At 35.5% G+C, this 9,201-nt stretch overlaps 1 pseudogene across 1 annotated transcript; it reads left to right on the top strand.

The window, feature by feature from the left end:
* Positions 1-4,784: 4,784 nt before the first annotated feature.
* On the top strand, positions 4,785-8,990 carry LOC149533506 (pentatricopeptide repeat-containing protein At5g39350 pseudogene; annotated as a pseudogene). The gene has a single exon (XR_016356759.1). The product of XR_016356759.1 is annotated as a pentatricopeptide repeat-containing protein At5g39350 pseudogene (transcript).
* Positions 8,991-9,201: the final 211 nt, after the last annotated feature.

The raw sequence follows: 9,201 nt of genomic DNA, 5'->3' as shown, positions 1-9,201 counted from the left end.
GGTTAACCACATATTTGGTGAAATTTGGTTTTGCAAGAATTAACAAAAATAGCAATCTGTACTTAAAAAGTGAATCTAAGAATAAGGTATTACTGGCTGAAATTTTTGTTGATGATATCATATTTGGAAGACAGGATATGTTGTGCAAATCATTTGCTAATGAGATGAAGAAAGAATTTGAGATGTCAATGTTTAGAGAGATTAAATTCTTTGTTGATTTGCAAGTCTATCAGATGAAGAGATGTATTTACATTACTCAATCAAAGTATGTCAAGGAGATATTGAAAACTTTTAAAATTGAAGATTCAAAACCAGATGGAACACCTATGGTCATTGGTCAAAAACTTTAAAATAATGATGATTTTGTTGAAGGAAATTAAACATGTACAAGTAAATGATTGGAAAATTTTAATATATTGTCTATAGTAGACCTAATATTGCATTAGTTGTTAGTATTATTGCAATGTTTTTTGCTAATCCTAGGAAAAAATGCATGATGGTTGTGAAAAGGATATTGTGATATCTGAAAGGAATAGAAGACTATGGCTTATGGTATAAGAAGAGTGATTGAGCTAGCACCATGATGATAGAAAGATTACAAGTGGGGGTTCTTTATTTCTAGGTAGGAGATTGATTTCATGGACAAGTAAGAAGCAAAACTATATTCTTCAATCCACGGCAAAGGTTGAATATGTTGTCGTAGCAATTAATTGTTCTAACATTGTTTGGATAAAACAATTATTGAAAGGTATAAAGGAAGATATTACTAAACTAGTGGTGATCTATTGTGATAACACAAGTGCTATAAACATTTATCGCATCTCTAATAATGCATACATGTAAGAGAAAATATTAGAACACTTATTTAGAATGTTATCATGTCAATGTGGGATAAAATTCCAAGTACCTCTACTAGCCTCAATCCAAAAGCTCCCAAACCACGCTCCTCCTTCACATTCATAGAATTCCTGAAAACCATGCTCACCCTTTTAAAATCATCATCCCCCTCTTGTTGAATTCAAAAATTGTTAAAATCACCCTTTTGACAACATGTACCCCATTGTGATCCCCTACAATTTTTCAATTCTAGGCCCCATAAGGCTACATATTTACTCCTTTGTAATCATGCAGACATGAAAATATTTGCAAACAAAAAGGATCCAATTTTGCATTGGGCCTCTTAGCTAATTGAGCCTCTATGAAATCTCAACTAGTTTAAAACCTCAAAATCCACTCCTATGATCACTTCATGTGGTTCAATCTTGTGTATATCTCCTTAAAATCATCTCTAACCCTCTATAAATAGTACTAAATTCTAGGTCTGATTTGTGCATGGTCCTAGGTTGCCAATTTTTCCTAGCGCGAATTCCCATTGTTTCAAATATCTTCTCTTTCTTCTATAAGAATATCTAAACTTTTGAAATGAGAAACCATCAAGAAACATCATCCCTAATCTACCATTCTATCCCACAACTTCAAACTTTAAGCTCTTCCCCCTGTGATTAACTCGTCACCATTTCTCTGTATTTAGAATTGTAGTCACCGCTATAGAAATCAAAATCTTCCCCTTTACTAATGTTAAACAAAATGTATATTTGATTTCTCTTTTCTTGGGTGAATTTTTATGGTTATTTATAACACAAAGTTACAATTCCTAAGCTAAGAAACATTTGATTAGATACCTTAACACAAGGAGCCCACATCCTTAAAGTGATTTACTAATGAAAATCAACAATTCTATAAAATATTATTAAAATCAATACACTCTCATATGTTCTCAATAATCAAAACATGGGGATTTAAGAAAGGGGTAAAATATCTTTGATATATATATCTCAACTATGAAAGAACCCCTTGAAATTGCCTCTATAAACTAGTCAAGTCATCAAACAAATTGTCATATTGATAATCAAGGCAAAAAATATAACTCGTCAAAGTTACCCAATTAATAGTTTCTGAAAAATACTCCTGTGAAGAAAAATTGTAACACCCTCAATCATATTATGGGTAAAATATTGAGAAACTACCTTAGGTACTACCACTTGGTGTACTATATATTTAAGTACCTTGAAAATTTATATGAGGGTTTAACCTCATTAGGTCAAATGTGAAAATAATTCACCCTCAAAGTTGCCTACTCTACCATGATTGAACATTTTGCATCTAAAACTTTGAAGAAAGTTCATTTGGAATGGGCTTTGAAAATTCAACAAACTAGGGGATATAGGGCTAAATGATACTATAGAGAATAACTGTGTACCATCACTTTCTATACTAGGATAACTAGGTGAAAAACAAAAAATTATGAAGAGGACACCTAACTATTGTTTGACATTGTCTAGTTTGGAAAATAGAACTTTTTGCAAGAGGATTGGGCCTTGAAAACTTGTCAAATGGATTTATGAGACTATAAAAATGGACATGTGGTAATATGTGAATTCTAAAATTTATGGGTACATGTAAATTTCACTCATCTATCATAATTCGTGAAATGCAAGATCTCAAAGTTGACTACTTCAACTAAGCATATGCAAAGCCTACCAAAATTGTGTATGGATGGCTGAAAATTAAAATATATGCTACTTCATATCGATGAACACTTCGACAAGTTGGCAATTGTTTACAATCAATAGGGAAAAAATTGCACATTTGTAAAGTGGGACACTCCATTCATTTTTTCACTTTAAGAAAAATGGAGATTAACAAAGTGCTTGAAACGTGGACTTCACAAAACCACCAAACTTTTCAATAAAAGGCTATAAATGGAAACATGAGTTGAATGTGCAGGGGGAAACATGCCTATAGCATTGTGACACATTAAAATCATATGATATGTGAGAAATGCAATGTTGAAACAAGGCTTTCAAGCCAAGTACAAAAATGAAACTTCTCACAGTTAGCAAAGTTTCAACATAGTTATCTTTAAAAAAATAAGAGTGCTACACAAACGCTAATAAATGATCCCAATATTTTCAGGTGTGGCTCATGTAGGACCATTTGGAGATAGGTTCAGTGTATTCAAAAGGATTTGAATAACTTCAAGAAATGTTTTCCCTACTCTTTTTAATTTCTCTCTTTAAGTCTGCACTCGTCGACCACTAGTCTCAATCGTTTGTAGGAGGCGAAGTTGGATGCTAGTTACATTGATAATGATTCCCTGAGGGAACTATTTGGGTTTCCCATAGATGAGTGGACCCAATTGCTACTATCCAAAGCCAAAAGGAGGAAAATAAATAATAAATGTTGTTGTTTTGTCATTTTTTATCATAGTTTTTCGCTCCAATTTCTATGGCTATTAAGAGGATTAATAGTTATAGTCATCTTTATTGTTCCTATACTATGAGGCATCTTATACTTTTAATTACACTCTAATTTTCTAATTTTGCCTAGACTGGTTGTTTATTGAAGACAATCTTTATTGTGTTTGGTTTATAATGATGAACACTCATTTACATTTGTTTATGGTGTTAGCTAAAATTTTCCTTTTGGTGGCTAACATACAATGTTCTTCTTTCTTATTGGTATTATGTAGTTGGATGTTGTGTTTTAAGTGGTTATTAGTGTGCTAACAATGGTTAATTAGTCTTTATTTGCCCCAAGCATTGTAACAAATGGATCTTCCCCCTAGTTTTTAGTTGCTTTAAAGTTTTTTTTTTTAAGATAGTTGTTTGCAACCAATAATTACTAGTACTCTAAAGTAGTATATATAATTATTTATTTAATTTAATGTCAGTAATAACAATTACTCTCTCTAATAACATAATTAAATCATAATAAATTATGTAATAAATTAAAGCTAATCAGTCAATAAATTCTTGATTAATAGTATATCAACAATTGCTTTAAAATAGTTAAATTATTGATTATTTATTTTAAAAGTGTGATAATTAATTAGTTAATATTCATATTTTTGTAGCATAACTTTGGTAAACATAAATGTCACCCTAAACTGGTGGAATAGAAGACTTCATAATATATATCTTGCTCTACTAAATTAGCTCTATTTCCTAATTAATTAACTTTAAAGCTTAATTACAAATCCTAAGCTACACTACACATCTCTAACATAATCATCATGCTTATTTGGGGGGTTAAGTGAAAGTGTGAAATAATTACTTCTAATGAACAATTTTAGACTAATAATCAATATATGACATTATACATAATGTGAAGTGAATGTGTGTGTGTGCGCACACGTGCGCGTGCGCGTGTGTGTGCATGTGCGTGTGCGTGTACGTGTGCGTGTGCGTGTGTGTATCTATCATATATTTTGGTTACAACCTAATATGCATTATATTTTCTTTGGCAAGGGCCAAATATTTACTATGCTCCACTTAATGATTCAAGATTTTTAATCCATTACTTTCCTTTCTTGTTAAAGGGTTTAATTCTCTTGATTAGTCATTCAATGCTAAATTGTTGTAATCAACATAAAGATCATATGATAAGACATAAGCATTAGTCATTATGTTTCATTAAATTGAATATGTATAATCAACAGTTTAATTTTTTATTGAGATTTGAAATTTGAAATGTATATAAAGAAATATAAGATAATCTATATAGAACTTAAGCTTAATGATCATATTCATATTAATCATTTTGATATTACAATATAATCAAAAATATCAAAAATATCTTCAAGAGATCATTAGAAGTTATATTAAATCATCCACCCATCTATACTAATTCTTTTTTCAAATAAATTATATTTTATATTATACTCTATTATTATTATAAATTATATTTCATATTATACATAAAATATAAGTCGACCATCAGATTTAAACCCTGAATCTATTCGTTTAACACTGCATCATGGAATGGTTTCTTCCAGCGGTTTGAATTGTCTCTGACGCTTATGCACTTGCAATAAATATGGCATGCTCTTCTCTCACGTGGTTATTGAAAACCTAAATCTTTCCACTGGTAATGCAATTGGTATAATGTCATTAGACTGGATTACGTTGCACATTTTACTGTCACAAAATGCCATTTGCGTCCCCTACTCTTGTCAATCTCACACCATACGGCCCATTTACAGAGGGCCAGTTGAAGGAGACGCTGCACATTTTGCTTTCAACACACGAACCCCCTGAAGATTGCTCCGCAGATGTCCAATGCTTGCAAACCTGCATTCAAAAGAACACCCTTTTTACAAGGCAAGAATGTCTACAGGCAATTTGCCTTTGGTACACGCATAGTTTTTCACAATAAGCTTATAAATATGTATGCCAAGAGCGGAAATTTAGTAGATGCACGTAAAGTGTTTAACCAAATGAGAGATCGAGACAGCGCCTCATGGAATACGATTATCGCAGCATACAGAAGATATGAGCGTCATCATGAGGCAGTCACATTGTTTAGTCATATGCAACAAACAAATTTCCAACCAAACAAGTTCACATTTGCCAGCGTGATTCCAGCCTGTGCGCAAATGGGAGCTTTGGAACAGGGTATGGTTGTCCATCGAAGCATACTGGAGGGAGGGTTTCTGACGGATGTTGTAATTGGAAATTGTCTGGTAGACATGTATATAAAATGTGGAAGAACGGAGAAAGCATGGGAACTGTTTGACAGAATGCCTCATAGAGATGTCATCTCATGGACTGCAATCATTTCAGGATGCGCACAAAATGGATATGTTGATAGCGCCTTGGAAGTTTTTAAACAAATGCTATTGGCAGGTGTGAAGCCGAATTCTACAACCTTCGTCAGCGTTCTCCCTGTCTGTGCCAAATTAGGAGTTTTGGAAAAGGGTATGGACATCCATCAAAGCATAAGGGAAGGGGGATTTTTGTCGAACGTTACAGTCGCAACTGCCTTAGTAGACATGTATGCAAAATGTGGCAGCATAGATAAGGCGTGTGAACTTTTTGAGGGAATGCCTCAAAGAGATGTTGTCTCATGGAATGCAATGATTGCGGGATATGTACAAAACGGATTTTTTGATAAGGCTTTAGAAACTTTCAACCAAATGCAATTGGCAGGTATAAAACCTAACTCCAAAACCTTTGCCAGCATCTTCTCTGCCTGTGCCAAAATGGGAGTTCTGGAACAGGGTATGAACATCCATCACAGCGTAATGCAAGGTGGGGTTTTGTTAGATATTGTGGCTAGAAATGCTCTGATAGACATGTATGCAAAACGTGGAAGCATAGACAAGGCACGTGAAGTGTTTGACCAAATGCCTCAAAAAAATGTGGTTTCATGGACTGTAATGATTGCTGGATATACACAAAATGGACTTTTAGAAAAGGCTTTAGAAACGTTCAAGCTAATGCAATTTGCAAGTGTAAAATCAGACTCAACAACCTTTGTCAGCATCCTCTCTACCTGTGCCAAAATGGCATCTTTGGAACATGGCATGAACATCCATCAAAGAATAGAGGAAGGAGGATTTTTATCAAATATTGTAGTTGGAAATGCTCTGATAGACATGTATGTAAAATGTGGAAGCATTGACAAGGCAAGTGAACTGTTTCAGAAAATGCCTCAAAGAGATGTCATCTCATGGACTGCAATGATTGCAGGATATGTACAAAATGGATCTGTGGAAAGAGCTTTAGAAACATTCAAACAAATGCAATTGGCAGGCGTAAAGCCAAATTCCACAACCTATGCCAGTATCCTCCCCGCTTGTGCCAAAATGAGAGCTTTGCAACAGGGTATAAACATCCATCAAAATATTAAGGATACAGAAATTCTATCAGACGTCGTAGTTGCAACGGCCCTGGTAGACATGTACGCAAAATGTGGAAGGATATATAAGGCGCGTGAACTATTTGACAGAATGGCTCAAAGAGACGTCATCTCATGGAATGCAATGATTGCAGGATATGTGCAAAATGAATTTGCTAACGAGGCTTTAGAAACTTTTTCGCAAATGCAATTGACAGGTCTAATACCAAACTCCAGAACATTTTCCAGCACCATCCCAGCCTATGCCAAAATGGGAGCTTTCCAAGAGGGTATGGACATCCATCAGAGCATAAAGGATAAAGGAGTATTGTCAGAAGTGGTGGTGACTGCCCTAGTAGACATGTACTCAAAATGTGGAAGCATAGACCAGGCACGTGAACTGTTTGACAGACTGCCTCAAAGAGATGTGGTCTTATGGACAGCAATGATGACAGGATGCACACAAAAAGGATTTATTTATGACGCTTTAGAAACTTTCAAGCAAATGCTACTGGTAGGTGTAAAGCCAAATTCCACAACCTTTGCCAGCATCCTCTCTGCCTGTGCCAAAATGGGAGCTTTGCAACAGGGTATGGACATCCATAGAAGCATAGTGGAAGATGGATTTGTTTCAGATGTTATAGTAGCCACTGCACTGGTAGACATGTATGCAAAATGCGGAAGCATAGACAAGGCATGCAAACTGTTTCACAGAATGCCCCTAAGAGATGTATTCTCGTGGACTGCAATGATTGCAGGATATGCACAAAATGGATTTGTTGAGAAGGCTTTAGAAACTTTCAAACAAATGCAACTTATAGGTGTAAATCCAAATTCGGCCACCTTCGCCACCATCCTCCCTGCTTGTGCAAAAATGGGAGCTTTGGAACAGGGTATGGACATCCATCAGAGCATTGAAGATGAGGGATTTCTCTCAGATGTTATTGTTGGGAATGCTCTTGTAGACATGTATGCAAAATGTGGAAGCATAGGCAAGGCACGTGAACTCTTTGACAGAATGCCACAAAGAGATGTCATTTCATGGAATGCAATGATTGCAGGATATGCACAAAATGGATTTTGTAAGGATGCTCTCAAAATCTTTGAAGTAATGAAGCACTCTGGACCACATCCTGACAGTGTAAGTTTTGTTTGTGTTCTATGTGCATGCAGCCATGCTGGTTTAGTAGAAGAAGGCTGTGCACAGTTCAATAACATGAGTAATTCCTATTGCATTACTCCTGCAGCTGATCATTATGTGTGTATGGTTGACCTTCTTTCCCGTGCTGGCTATCTTGAGGACACACTAAGCTTTATCATCAAGATGCCAGTTAAACCTGAGGTGGTTGTGTGGATGTGTTTTCTTGGTGCGTGTGGATCGCATATGAACATAAACTTAGGAGTATTTACAGCAATGCTGCTTTTTGATTTGGATCCTCAAAATGCTGCAACTTATGTTCTTCTCTCAAATATATATGCAGAAGTGGGTAGATGGGGTGAGGTTCAAATGCTAAGGAGGTTGATGAAAGATAGAGGAATTAAAAAAATCCCTGGATGTAGTTGGATTGAAGGCCATAAAAAGGTACATGCTTTTTGTGTAGGAGATAGATAACATCCACAGACATGAGATCTATGCAAGACAAAAAATGGCCTGAGAGGTGAAAACAGCAGAGTATGCAAGGCTGGAGAAATTGGCCTGAGTGATGAAAGCAGCAGGGTATGTAAGGTTGGAGAATTTGGCTTGAGAGATGAAAGCAGAAGGGTTTGTAAGGTTGGAGAAATTGGCTTGAGAGATGAAAGAAGCAGGGTATTTTCTGCATTCAAGGTTTCAAAGAGGAAGGAAAGGAATTATTTTCCTGCAACCGTTGTGGAAAGTTGGCAATTGCATTTCATTTGTTAAAACAAACCCCTCAAACAACTATCAGAGTTGTTCAGAAACTTTGGGAATATGCTGATCACCGCACTGGAAGAAAACTTATCTCCAGATTGTCACAAGATATATTTTTGTTAGAAATGTGAAGTGAGAAATATGAACCGTTTCCAACGTTTTAAACAAGAACAATGTTATACCAGAGATTATTGTCAATACCACTTGAAACTGTCTGAAAAATAGGCTCCCGTGGTAACAAACTGGCACGAGGACAAACGTAAACTATACTGATGAAGGGACAATGTTTTATTTTCAGTTTCGTTCACAGATTTGAAGTTGAAGTTGAAGAAAATGTATGGTTTTATGGCAAAAACAACTGAAGAATGTATTCTAACCAGCGTTTTATCCCCATAGACATTTTAATCATGTTTTTCACTCATATTTGTTTGTGTCTATAAAAACAGTTAGAACTTTTTTTTATGGAGGGTTCAGATCTGCGACTCAGCCCAGTAGAGGCACAGAACCTGTGAACTACCAACCAGCAATGGCCACCACAGAAACATTTTAGCAACCTGATACAGGTTCACTCGTGCCAGAAACCTCTTCGGCTAAGAGCCAAGGACTAAGGGGCATCCATTGCGCCAAAATCC

Source organism: Cupressus sempervirens, chromosome 10, assembly GCF_028749045.1.
Source record: "Cupressus sempervirens isolate cs-2001-9-10 chromosome 10, ASM2874904v1, whole genome shotgun sequence".
NCBI lineage: Eukaryota > Viridiplantae > Streptophyta > Pinopsida > Cupressales > Cupressaceae > Cupressus > Cupressus sempervirens.
The sequence above is the reverse complement of the archived record's forward strand: the minus strand, read 5'-3'. Positions and strand labels throughout refer to the sequence as shown.